Source organism: Haliotis cracherodii, unplaced genomic scaffold (genome assembly GCF_022045235.1).
Source record: "Haliotis cracherodii isolate W230 unplaced genomic scaffold, xgHalCrac1.p SCAF_9, whole genome shotgun sequence".
Taxonomy (NCBI): Eukaryota; Metazoa; Mollusca; class Gastropoda; order Lepetellida; family Haliotidae; genus Haliotis; species Haliotis cracherodii.
Window position 1 is genome coordinate 16,670,865 of NW_027266343.1, and position 15,278 is coordinate 16,686,142.

At 40.2% G+C, this 15,278-nt stretch overlaps 1 pseudogene; it reads right to left on the reverse strand.

The window, feature by feature from the left end:
* Nucleotides 1-15,278, reverse strand: part of LOC139453288 (uncharacterized) — a 34,929-nt pseudogene that overhangs the window by 11,498 nt on the left and 8,153 nt on the right.

The following is a 15,278-nucleotide window of genomic DNA, read 5'->3' on the forward strand; positions in this document are numbered from 1 at the left end:
GAAAGGTTACGATCTAAAATAAGGATATCACAGTGAGGTTTCAATTTGAAAGATGGATATACAATAAGGTTTAAATCTGAAACAAGGATATCACGAGATTTCAATGTGAAACAAGGATATCACAATGAGAGGACACACTCTGAATCATCTACATTAAAGAATACAACATAATTATTCTGGTCAAAACATCAGTGTGTATTCAATTTCCATTCTCAGCTCCCTGGGGACCATACAACAGTAACACACCTCAAGATCCTTGAAATAGAGGCTGACAGGTCTGCTGTTGATCTCGGTGATGTACCAGGAACAGAGGTGACCTGGGTTCAGCACACACTCCCCCTTGGCCAGTAGGCCATGTTTTGCTGCCAGACCATTTGGGTCAACATACAGAATCTGAAACACAAACACCCAAATTAACAACTGAAAATCCTTTTCTAAAACTGTTTTCAAATTTCATCTTGGATACATGATGCAGTCAGATACATCACATCTGTATTCTGCAAGTTTCTGATATTTTGGCAGACGTTGGAACTTGCATCTTGGGGGACACAGGTGGCCAGTCTAAGCGCTGCAATTTGCTGTGCAGAGTTGCATCCTCTGGGCACCTATGAAACCTATGATTGTGGGTCCAAATCCTGGTTTGAATCCCCGTGATGTTAAGAGGGTTGTTATCCCCATACCGATGGCCGTGGGTTATACCAAAGTGGTTAACGCCTGAGACCTCCCACATTATGTGATCAAGCCATGATATAACTGGAATACTGTTCACTCACTCACTCATAGAAGGAACTGCATACCAGTGAGTGAGTGAGTGAGTGAGTTGGGTGTAACGCCGATTCCAGTCATATCACGGCGTGTCAGCTTAATGTGGGAGGAAAGCCTGAAGTGATACTGGTCTCAGACGTTTACCACTTCGGTGAAACCCACAAGCATGGGTATGGTGCTGACAAACCTAGAAACATAATCAGGGCGAACCGAGATTCGAACACACAATTCTGGCATGCCCAAGGGACGTAACTCTGCACAGCGAATCGCAGCGCCTTAGATGACTGGGCCACCCATGCCCCCGGCATACTAGTGAAACTGCATACCGTGAACTTAACATGATGTCATAGAGGTATCTCCACAAAAACTTGAGTCAACTGAGCAAACTGTTTGGCTCTGATAAATCAGAAATCAGCAGGTGTCGGACACCTTTGGAAAAATGGACAAACATAAGAAACGTGTATTGATCAAACATTTGCAGAAAAAGGGCTTTTAAAAAAAATATGATAACAACACTAGGAAAGGATGCCCCATCCTATGCCACACAAAGAATGTGGGCCTCATAGTTTAAGCGTGGCAGGTAGCGCCTTGAATATGCCCCCCTTCCTAGAAGGCCTGAGACGTCAGCAGCATCAGAAATGATCCAGAGAATCCACAATATCATGATGATGGACCGGCGAATGACTGAGCGTCATATTGCTAGTTAAGTAGGCATTTCCCAGGAGAGAGTGCATTACATTATCCCGGACACATCGGCAATGAAGAAAGTGTCAGCATGTTGGGTTCCAAAGTTTCTGACACGAAGGAATTGAACTGGAATATTGTTAAAAGCGACAATGCCATCATGAAATCCATATTTTGGAGGCATTGCATCCCTCATGCATACCAACTATGATTCTTTTGTTATTGATTTGAATCCTAGATTCATTTCCAGTCAGATACAGTCAAAATAATGAACTCAGAAATTCCCATGTTTTCAGAAGTTCCCATGTTTCCTGCAAAAAAAAGTTCCCTTCATACCTCTCCTGTTCCTCCTTCTCTTCTGATGCCAAGACTCTGGCCCTCCGCTGACCTCCTGATCTCGAAAACTCTGGCATTGGGGATGCGGCGGACCACGACCTCCATCTGTTTCGATGCATGCTTCAAGGTCTTCATGGCCACATGGGCGTTTACCACAGGCTGGCTGTTGATGCTCAGTAGCTCATCACCAACATGGAACTTGCTGTGGAGGCGCGGGAAGTCCTTCCAATTCCAGCCTCCAATCCTGAAACCATTTCCCAGAACCATTTAAAAGAAATATTTTTTAAAAAATTCTTATTTTTGAACCATGGTAATCATGTTAAGGTTTTGGGGATATTGGGAGTCTTCACAAAATGGAACAAAGTAATTCAAGGATTCTCACTGAAATATCACTGAACCATAAGTAATAGACACTGATTACAATGGGTGTTCGTGAAACTGGTATGAATGACCTCCTCTACTGGCAGAACCCACATCAAAATAAAAAGCAACAAAATCCACATTAGAAATCTCTGCTACTGCTAATAGTTTAATAATGTTTGATGGCACATTACAAATGTCAAGGGAATTGGAAGTGTTTTAAGGCAGACAGCAAAATGTGGCACATTATAACTACAAGTAATTTAACTCACCATTCCTCACTGATGAGTCCCTTAATAAGACTTTGTGGATTGAGAAAAAACACATAAATTTACCACCATACTTTCCTGTGGACATCCACCAGTGCAATCCCCTGCCAAGACTTTGTCAATATATGCATCACGAAATATAACTCACCAAACCTACTTGTTGATATCCACCAGTGCAATCATTGACAGGACTTTGTCAATATATGCATCACAAAATATAACTCACCAAACCTACTTGTTGATATCCACCAGTGCAATCATTGACAGGACTTTGTCAATATATGCATTACAAAATATAACTCACCAAACCTTCTTGTTGATATCCACCAAGGCAATCCCCTGACAAGACTTTGGAGTAAGCTCCAGGGCAACACCAGCAGACAACATCTCCCCTTGAAGAATGTCTATCTGATTGTGTTTCAGTGATATCACAGTATGAGCACTCTGTCCCCTCTCCATCCTCATCCTTATGGACAACTGGCGATCCGGCCTCCGGACAACAGCATCATCGATGTCTTGTGGTGTTGGTGGTGGATGATCCGAAAATGTCCCATCCCCACTCAAGTTAGGGGGAGATGTTATTGGTCGTTGAATTCGAAAGCTCTGACTTCTTCTTGCCGGGAGGGGTGGAGGAATGTCTGATGTGCTCGCTGCCCTGCCTCCGCGGGAATCCCGTCTTGGTGGAATTGGGGGAACAGCCTGCTTTGAAGGTCCTGTGTAAGACTGGGTCATGTGGCTAAAGACTGGAGATGGAACTCTGGGCATTGGGCGGTCCTGGATGTGTTTGACCATGGGGTCATCAGTGGACTCGGAACACCATGAGGGCAAAGAGTCAAATCTTGGTGGCAATGGTGGGATGCTGGCTGTGCCATTGCTCACTGGGTCTTTTGTTGCTGAAGCAGCAGTAGGCTGTGGAGCTCGTTGGGAAGGGGGAACTGAGCATATGGGTGGAGGGACATCTGATTCAAAAGTCTCCCAGTTCTTAAACAACTTTGTGCTTCCATGATCAACACTTTTAGAATGGGGAACATGTGTGCGTCTCCTTGGTATTGGTTTATTACTCGGAGCAAAACACCTGGGAAGAGGATCAACACTTTTTAAAGAAGTTTCAGCAGGTGATGTGAATGTTTCAGTAAACTCCGGTTCTTCAGCACCAGGGAAAGCACTATAGAGATTTTCAGATCGTTGGTTTGTATTTGAGACAAGATCAGAATTACGAGCACCACCACCTCTTAATCCAGAATCTTGAGCAGCAGCTGCAGAAAATGCATCCCCTCCCGAATGTCGACAACCAGAGTCATTGCTACAAGAGGCTTCCTTAGGCAAGTCCACAACAAGCTTTTCCTTTGATATACCATCTAAGAGTGAACCCTGATTTTTGATATGTGATAAAACGGTGGTCTTTTGATTCGGAGGTGACACATTTTTGGAGACATCCATTCCATTTTGTGCAACTTCCCCAAATTTTGAATCTTTCAAAAGCCAGTTTGAAAGTTCTGAATACCCATCATCCAAATCATCTATACATTTGGCCTCACTGCCCAAACTATTGGTATTGTTATTTGAATCCTCCACAGTCTTAGGTCGATTTTGAATGTTTGCCACAGACATCTTGTCCGATTTAACCACAACTGACCTCCCCAAAGAATCTCCTTTCTTTTCTATCAATGTAATCCGATTCTTTAGGAAGAATTCCCTGCCAACAAAGTCCCCGGAATAGTCAGATGTGTCGTCTTCACTAACAAGACTAGCACTGCTAACTTTACGAAGGAGTTTGTCAGTAAAGTCTCTCTCTGTCTTTTTTTTTTTCCGTTTCTTCCACCTGTTGCATTGCTCTAACTGTCCCGAAAATGTCTTCGTCAGGGACAGAATAGTTTGCTGTTGCCCCTTCCTCTTCTTTTGAATCCTCCTCCAGCTCATCTTTGTTTGCATGTCCAATCTTGTTGACCACAGCCGGACAGAACGAGTAGACATGCTCATGATCTTCTTTCTGAAAGAATAGGGAGAAAAAGTCAGGGTGCTGTTTTCATGAAAAGTGTGAACGGAACCTACTAAATTAGTGGACCTAGCTATGCCACGAACACACAATGCTATTTACAAAGTAGTCGCAATGTAACAGATGTTATATTTGGAATAACACTTTCTCAGCAAAGTACAGATTCTTGTACTTTTTTGGGTTGACTCCCATCCAGGATTCGAACCCACACTGCCAGAGTGAGGCACCTAATCATCAGCACACATATGTTCACAAAACACCCACAGACATAAACCAGCTTTATAGAAAAGGGACAAGGAATTTTACTTGTGCATTTGTAGATATTTCGTTTGATCGTTGTTCATTTGTTGTCAAACGCAGTACTATTTTAGCAATGCAACAGAAGTCAACAGAAGTAAATAATGGAGACAGGACCAGACAAACCAGTGATTGACATGATGAGGGAAGTCCCAGTCTTCAAAACAAAATGGCCATGAAAATGGGACATGTTTTAATTAGAAAGCATTTAATATTGGTAACTGTAATTGAAAAATATGTTTTGTTTCTTTTTAACATCACACTCATCGATATTCCAGCAATATGACAGCGGTCTGCATATAAATCAAGCCTGGACCAGACAAACCAGTGATTGGCGCAATGATCCAAGTCGTCAGAGTAAGACCACCATCTGACCACCGAACCATTTTGTCACTTAGACCAGGACCTATATGAGACAGGTTGTTACCTGGAATCCTAATGGGGTATTTATAGCCATAAACAAGTATGTTCCTAATGGGGTATTTATATCCATAAACAAGTATGATCCTAATGGGGTATTTATAGCCATAAACAAGTATGATCCTAATGGGGTATTTATAGCCATAAACAAGTATGATCCTAATGGGGTATTTATAGCCACAAACAAGTGTGTTCCTAATGGGGTGTTTATAGCCACAAACAAGTATGTTCCTGATGGGATATTTATAGCCATAAACAAGTGTGTTCCTGATGGGGTATTTATAGCCACAAACAAGTATGTTCCTGATGGGGTATTTATAGCCATAAACAAGTATGTTCCTAATGGGGTATTTATAGCCATAAACAACTATGTTCCTGATGGGGTATTTATAGCCACAAACAAGTGTGTTCCTAATGGGGTATTTATAGCCATAAACAAGTGTGTTCCTAATGGGATATTTATAGCCATAAACAAGTGTGTTCCTGATGGGGTATTTATAGCCACAAACAAATATGATCCTAATGGGGTATTTATAGCCATAAACAAGTATGTTCCTGATGGGGTATTTATAGCCATAAACAAGTATGTTCCTAATGGGGTATTTATAGCCATAAACAACTATGTTCCTGATGGGGTATTTATAGCCACAAACAAGTGTGTTCCTAATGGGGTATTTATAGCCATAAACAAGTGTGTTCCTAATGGGATATTTATAGCCACATACAAGTATGATCCTAATGGGCTATTTATAGCCATAAACAACTATGTTCCTGATGGGGTATTTATAGCCATAAACAAGTATGATCCTAATGGGGTATTTATAGCCATAAACAAATATGATCCTAATGGGGTATTTATAGCCATAAACAAGTATGATCCTAAAGGGGTATTTATAGCCATAAACAAGTATAAGAGAAACATTGTGTATGAATCAATGACACTATGATGGGATTATAAGTGAATGAATGCATGTTGTTTTGTGCCATCAGTATCCAGCAATATTATGGTAGCCTGTAAAAAATTAAGTCTAGGTCAGTCAAACCAGAGGCTGACTGTTTGAGGAAGAATTCACGCTGTTGGTGCTAGCAACTTACATTCATCCAAGTCACACAGATGAACTAGTGGATGACAAGCATTGGGTAGTGGATGACAAGCATGGTAGTATACAAGACGCATGTGGTGATGGGTCCTATTCTGCACGGAAATCCCTATGGAGACTATAAGGATAATCAAATCTATCATACATGTATTACAGAGTTAATAAGAGAAGATACCATACCCTCAGAATTCCAAGTCGTTGAAGTGTACTTTCCAGACAGTCACACCATGATATCATCATCTCCCTGCAAAAGAGATAGCAAATTGGCTTCCTTGTTTAGATCTGATGAGGATTACAAACATCCCCACAAATAGTCTTCTTGTTTAGATCTGATGTGGATTACAAACGTCCCCACAAATAGCCTGCTTGTTTATATCTGATGCAGATTACAAAAATCCCCACAAATAGTCTTCTTGTTTAGATCTGATGTGGATTACAAACATCCCCACTAATAGCCTTCTTGTTTAGATCTGATGCAGATTACAAACATCCCCACAAATAGTCTTCTTGTTTAGATCTGATGTGGATTACAAACATCCCCACTAATAGCCTTCTTGTTTAGATCTGATGTGGATTACAAACATCCCCACTAATAGCCTTCTTGTTTAGATCTGATGCAGATTACAAACATCCCCACAAATAGCCTTCTTGTTTAGATCTGATGTGGATTACAAACATCCACACAAATAGCCTTCTTGTTTAGATCTGATGCAGATTACAAACATCCCCACAAATAGCCTTCTTGTTTAGATCTGATGCAGATTACAAACACCCCCACAAATAGCCTTCTTGTTTAGATCTGATGCAGATTACAAACATCCCCACAAATAGCCTTCTTGTTTAGATCTGATGCAGATTACAAACATCCCCACAAATAGCCTTCTTGTTTAGATCTTATGTGGATTACAAACATCCCCACTAATAGCCTTCTTGTTTAGATCTGATGCAGATTACATACATCCCCACAAATAGTCTTCTTGTTTAGATCTGATGCAGATTACAAACATCCCCACAAATAGCCTTCTTCTTTAGATCTGATGTGGATTACAAACATCCCCACAAATAGTCTTCTTGTTTAGATCTGATGTGGATTACAAACATCCCCACAAATAGCCTTCTTCTTTAGATCTGATGTGGATTACAAACATCCCCACAAATAGCCTTCTTCTTTAGATCTGATGCAGATTACAAACATCCCCACAAATAGCCTTCTTGTTTAGATCTGATGTGGATTACAAACATCCCCACAAATAGCCTTCTTGTTTAGATCTGATGCAGATTACAAACATCCCCACAAATAGCCTTCTTGTTTAGATCTGATGTGGATTACAAACATCCCCACAAATAGCCTTCTTGTTTAGATCTGATGTAGATTACAAACATCCCCACATCAATGGATAGAAAATAGAATATGTTTCCATGGACACCATGAATACTGAAAAAAAATGTCTGAACAGCAAATGTTATAGGATGCAACATTCAGGTTTTCTGTAGTTCAGGAGAAAGCTTAAGAAGAACTTGAATGATCATTGATGGATGGGTGAATGGATGATGCACTACCACTAGACTACAGAGGCGGTCATAGATGGAAGGAAGGAGGGTTGGATAAATGGATGGACGGATGGATGCATACACAAATTACCCATGACCCTGACGGTGATGTCAATATCAGCCGAAAACAAGGAAATATAATGTTTCGTTATAAATGTTAAGGATGTGATATGATAAAAGAGTCTTATTCAAAGGCAAACAATATTTTTTTTAAAACACATCATAATATCATAGGGACATTATTTCTACGACAGGAAGTAAGGAAAATACTGACAATCTCGACCATGATCATGTGACCTGAGAACACTAATCAGGATGAGATAATCAAAATCATGATAACGTGTAACAATTAAACTCTACCATGATGTGACCTGGGAAGATCACTACATGTTCCAGACTGCAGCTACACTATTGTTCAAAACAAATGTCCTGACAATCATAACCAGGGCACATATTTCATCACAACAAAACATACCTAAACAATTTTGACATACCGTATTCGACATAATAAGTGCCCAGGGCGCTCTCAAAACTAGAAATAGGGTGCTCTTATTAGAATAATATTTTGGTGAAAAACAACAGAGTTGAAAGATCGTAAATTTCATGGTTCATGGACAGCCTGAATTGTTTACATACGACAGATATATTTTTCCAGAATTTAATTTCCCATAATTAAAGATGCATACAACACACATATTATACACAAATAAATAAGTCTTGTGTACACTGATCAATCGAAATTGTTCACTTGCCAATATATTAGCAAATACCGCTGTGGCACTTATTAGAGTGGAGCTCTTATTACGTTGAATATGGTATGTTATTATGAGAAGTGGAAGAAACCTTCACTGACAACCACTGTTTGTTTGTTTGTTTAACGCCGCACTCTGCAACATTCAAGCAATGTGACAGCCGCCTGTTAATAATCAAGTTTGGACAATTCACTGATTGATATCATCAGTCCCTTAACGATAAATGCTGTGGCAGTACAGTGACACACAGTTTGTTTTTTTAACAGAAGTCATTGCATCTGACCCCCTGATTCCATTGTCGCCTCTAGTCATGGATTTTCAGAGGTCAGTTTGTTCATCTTTGTTTGTTTGTTTGTTTGCTGTTTAATGCCACACTCAGAGAAATATTCCAGCTATATGATAGCGGCCTGTAATTTATCAGACAATCCAGTTATTGACATCATGAGCATCGATCTACACAATGTGGATACGATGACATGCATCACCCAAGTCAGTGAGCCTGACCACCCGATCCCGTAAGTCGCTTTGTACATGATACTTGTCTTGTGTGTTATTGAATTGTTTCTGTATAATTACCTGGAGGTTGTAGCTATAATTACCATGAGGTTGTAGCTATAATTACCTGGAAGTTGTAGCTATAATTACCTGGAGGTTGTAGTTATAATTACCTGGAGGTTGTAGTTATAATTACCTGGAGGTTGTAGCTATAATTACCTGGAGGTTGTAGCTATAATTACCTGGAGGTTGTAGCAAGTTCAATGACCCTGTCACCAAGTATGATGTTGAAAGTGTGAATCCTAGCATTCCGCAGAAAGGTGAAGGTCACTTGCTTACAGGTTGAGAGGTCAAATGTGTTGATTGGTTCCGCAGAGAAAACATCAGTCTCCTTATCGTAATATTCCAAGTACGGCTTTCCTTGCCGCACAAGAAAAACAAACCACTTGTTGGGGTCAATTTTCTGTGAATAGAAAAATGTAAAACATACAAGCACACAACATATGTAATCCCCTAAATGTTCATGTAGTTAAGTTTTTGTACAATAATACATGTTATGAGTCATAAACATGATAAATTCCTGGGCTTGTCAAAGACATGACACAAGCAGTACCACAAGCTGCCCCAGGTCATTGTAAAATGAATGAAAAAGGAAATGGAAACGGATTGAAAAATGTTGTCAGATGGGACTGGATTCCAGAAACATTTTAGACTTTTTGCTGCTGATGAGCAAGTCTTCAGGATTACTTTTCACGAATTATCTTTGTTCCTCATGAAATTACAATTTTGATGTCAATCCCAAATTTGAAATAAGTCAAACGGACATCCCCTGAGTTATATATTACCATAAGTGTGGTCACTATTTCAGAACCGTGAAGATCCGGGGTAGAATAGGTCTTCAGCAACCCATGCTTGACGTAAAAGGTGACAATGCTTGTCGTAAAAGGCGACTAACGGGATCGGGTGGTCAGGCTCGCTGACTCGGTTGATGCACGTCATCGATCCCAACTGCGTGGATCGATGTTCTTGATATTAACCACTGGATTGTCTGGTCCAGACTCAATTATTTACAGACCGCCGTCATATAGCTGGAATATTGCTGAGTGCGGCGTTAAACAACAAACCAACCAACCAACCACTATTTATCAGAACAATCTCAGTAAAACCAGATCTTATAAGTGCTCGCTTCTGCTACACAAAGATCTTCAATTATAGACTGGGACCTGTTTTCCGAAAAGGTTTTAGCACTACAACTATCGAAAGTATGGGAGTTATGATCATCTTAGCGCTAAGATCGCTTTGTGGAACAAGGCTCAGGGCCCTGATCATAACAACTGAACATGTTCTTAGGGAGACTTACATCAAGCAGGTTGGAGAGTCCCCTCTCTGAAGAGAATGCCTTCCGTAGATATCCCTGTTTGATCACGTTATCCATCTTGTCATACACCTGAAATTGACCAAAATTGGGTAAGTGAAGATATTACGCATTAAATAATATAAGAAGGTTAAACCTTTCAGCGAAATACTTTATGATGATTGCACATTGTACATTTTAGCAGATCCTAAAGCTGTTGGGTCAGTTGAACGGTAGTGATTTTATGCCTCTTTTAGCAATACTCCAGCAATATCACCAAGGGATACCAGAAAATAGGCTTCACTCATTGTACCCATCGTCGTGACAGGGCGGTTGGGTAGCTTAGTGGTTAAAGTGTTCGCTCCTCATGTCGAAGACCAGGGTTCGATTCCCCACATGGGTACAATGTGTGAAGCCCATTTTCTGGAATCACCCCACTGTGATATTGCTGGAATATTGCTAAAAGTGGCATAAAACTGAACTCACTCACTCACTCACCCCTCGGCATGACAAGCGAACGTGTTGACAACGAGGCAGTGGGCTTATGACTCCAGCTGATTGGTCAGCTGAAGCAATACGAAACAATATGAAATCATACTGATGTACTGTACATCAGACCCGTGAAGATTCCGGGGTAGAATAGGTCTTCAGCAACCTAGCCTTGCCGTAAAAGGTGACTATGCTTGTCGTAAGAGGCGACTAACGGGATCGGGTGGTCAGGCTTGCTGACTTGGTTGATGCATGTCATCGATCCCAAATGCGTGGATTGATGCTCATGAAATCAATCACTGGATTGTCTGGTCCAGCCTCAATTATTTACAGACCACCGTCATATAGCTGGAATATTGCTGAGTGTAGCGTTAAACAACAAACCAACCAACCAACAATCAACTGTACACCACTCCTCACCTATGAAGTACATCAGAACAGCTCTTGAATGTGATAGTTTTCTAAGTGATAATCTCAGTGGGTTATTCTTTCTTTATCGACACAATGACACAATGACACAATGACTAAACTGAGTCCATGTACACGTATGAATGGCGAATGTAACTACCTGAGTGAAACAGGAAAAAGACACTGATTTGATAGCTGACTCACATATCGTGATAAGTTTAATCGTGATAACACAGCATGTTCAGTCCTTCATTCATTTATTGATACACATAATTTTTCATAATTATCATAAATTACCTGAGCAAATCAAGACATGGTATCAACAGGTATAATATATACATGGAAAGTGAAACTGTTATTGACATTCCGTGAACCTGGTGAATGGCCACACCTACATGGTATGTCGCCTATAACAAGTGAAATGTACATAAAACTTAAAATCTTAGCACAACCCTGAAAACCACAACAACCTTAATACCCTACAACACTAATACCTAGGGATGTCATGATTCAACCATCTCCCGATACGATACGACCATCTCCCGATAAGAAAAATATCATGATACCATGTCCACGGCACAATACGTATCATGTTATTTCAATTGAGGCAGTTTTGTGACATTAGTTACATTTCATAGGGCATAATCATGTTAAAAATGCTTCAATAGACTTGCCCAAATAAAGTAGTCAGAAAGGCAATTCAAATGCACGTTAGTCACTGTATTTCAGTGAATGTCATGCTGTTCTAAATGTGTGAAACCATACAAGATTAAAATATGAATCAATACAGATGAGGGTGTATCCCCTATAGTAAAGACTAACAATATTTACAATGCACCGATGTTCTGGTGAAGCGTGACATTCTTCCGATACTCTGTTCTACAACACTGAATAACCCAATGTGAAAGTAAATGTGTTTCTTTAAACACATCACTTTACATTTTGAATTATTGCATTAAGAAGAGTCATGTATTATTACTTCAGAACTTCATCTTGAACTTAGTTTATGTAGAGACAATTTGGCTGCAGAGTGTATTGCCATTTCAGGGTATAATTACACCACAACGGAAAACGTATCGTGTACTGCAGTAAACTATGATTAATCTGTGGTTATGCCCAGGAGCTGTTGCAAATAATCCATGAATAAACTGTGAATAATTCAGATTTCTGCAAAAACTAATTTATTAATTTATGGTGAGGTGAGGTGAAATGGGGTTTAACGTCACGTCAAAGATTATTGCACTTATATAGCAACGTGCATGCACGTGTGTGTGTTTGTGTGGCTGCTTGTACTAGTCCGAACTGATGCCGATTTATAGTGCTTAGTAAGCTCACTGAGATACCATGCCGCAGTTTAACATGAATACCCCACTCAGACACGGTATACTGACTCAGAGCCGACCAGTCCTTGTTTTAGCCCTTTAGTGCCAAGGCCAGACAGGGTAACAACAAGTACCATCTTTTAACGTCTTTTGGTATGACGTGGCCGGGGATCAAACCCCAGACCTTCCGCTCTCCAGCCTGACACTCTACCAGTAGACCACGGAGGCGGTCTATTAATTTATTACCCTAATTAGGAATTTTACGGGACGATCATTCCGTTATATCATGGCAGGCCATGGCAATACTCTCTAATCAAATCTGGCTAAATCAGGCTAAAATCTAATTAAAGGACAGGTAGCGTTCGATAAATGAATAGATTTTTAAAATATTTCTACCGTATGTTGCCTTTAGATACTCTTTTCGACATGAATATCTGATTCATGATCACCTTGCATTGTGTCTCTTGACTTGCACAAATCTACATTTATATGTACTTGCATGTAGTATTTTGATAAATACCACTGTGACAAGTGTTATTATCAGTTGATATATGCACTTGGGTAAACTGCACATATGAGCATCTTCCCGACGCAAGGGAGTTAACTGATTGTAAAAGTCCAGTTACCACCCTTGCCGAACTAGGCTGGAATAATGTAGTTATTAAAGGCCTAAGTCTAACAAGTCTATGCAAAGTCCAATCAAAATTGCATAATGAAATCAACATCCGGTTCGTAAACAACATGGATTTCAACATTTTACAAAGGACGTCGACAGGGGTATCGACAGATATTGTTCAAATATTTTCATGTTTTTATTCAAGATGCTCACGTGATTTGATGCACTTCACGAGGTAAGACACATTTTGTCACAATATATATCTTGATCATCGATCAGATTGTCTTGACTGGGCGTCGCCATTTTGTTTGAACCAAATGCAAGTGACCCATTGGTCAATAGGAGCGGCACAGAAAGGACATAACTCGTAATATCCACCGGTGGAGATACGATCAAGCTCTGAAATTCCAGTCTGGTTCGGCAACAGTGGAAACTGGATTTTTAGTCAGTAAACTTCCTTGACTCAGGAAGATGACAACTGAGAGACTTCCTAATCACTGACCACACAGCTGATAAAAACATGGAAGTTCATTACTCCCACACACTTGTATTAGATACAAATACTTCAATTTCCTTGTTATTTAAATATAAAACCAAACATGAGCTATACATTCTTCCGTGTGTGTATCATTTGCTGAGTGACATTATGATATATCAATAGAACTTGTACAATCAAACATGCTTTACACATACAGTATAGGGTATTTAAATCAGACAAATGGCCAATAAAACAGATTAGGCCAGACATTTATTTTATTTTTCATTTCACAGGCCCACCACCCCTACTGAAGAGTAGCCGGGTCAAGAAATAGATTCAACAAATAAAATAAAATAATAATTCACTGGGCTGTCTGGTCCAGACTCAATCATTTACAGACAGCCATCATATAGCTGGAATGTTACATATCACTGACATTTCTATTCTGATAAGGGAACACGGATGGCCCAGTTGTCTAAGGCGCCGCGATTCGCTGTGCAGAGTTGTGTCCATTGGGCACGCCAGAAACTTATGTTTGTTGGAATACCAGTTCGCCCCAATTATGTTTCTAGGTTTGTCAGCACCATACCTGTGCTCGTGGGTTTCACCAAAGTGGTAAACGTCTAGGACCTGCATGACCTCAGGCTTTCCTCCCACATTAAGCTGACAGGCCGCGATAAAACTGGAATACTGTTAAAAGTGGCGTTAAACCCAACTCACTTACTCACTCTATTCTGATAAGAAAGATACTCAAAGGTCTGAGTGTCAATGGTTGGTTTTCTTTAATCTAACACTTAAAAAGTGCAATGATACAGTTATGAACTACGGTTATTAAGAACGAATATTAGTGGTGGCTTTGAGTTCCTTATAACCATAGTTTACTGTACAGTTTTTTTTAAATGTGCCACAAATCACCAGCCTTGGCCCCTAATGCCTTGCATCTTACATTACTGAGGTGAGGTGAAACATCCTGTTCAAGCTTACTGCATCCCCTTAACACTAAGCAAAGACCATCTTTTACATCTTTTGGTATGATGGAGCAGGGGGTTGAAGCACCGACCTTCTGCTCCCTGGGCAGACTCTCTAACGGCTAGAAAACAGATAGAAAGATTGTGTGGTGTTTCTAGCCAACTTTAAGTACCGGTATCTATTACCTGGATATTGAAATCAAAATCACCTCTTAATAAAGTTTACTGTCTGCATGGACTGAACCCTCCCAAATCATGAGATAGATAGATAGAAAATTATTTCTATTTCAACCGACCTTGTGTGGTAAAGCAGGAATAAATCCGTGAAACATTAAATTACAGAAGCGAGGCCTAAATGTCTTGTACTAGTTTGTGATCATTGTACATGCATTGTCCTCAGTGCATCCACGTTTCCCACACCTTGACTTACCCTCTTCACACATTTAGTCACTGTAAATAACCACATAGAATTGTAATTCGAGACTGGGTTAAGAACTTGGAACCAGGGTCAAACAGGAAAAAGTACACTGTGTGTGTGTCACCATGATCTGTCAGTGTCATGTGGGGGAACATGGACAAGTCATTAGATGTGAAGCCCTGCCTTGTACATTGTATACT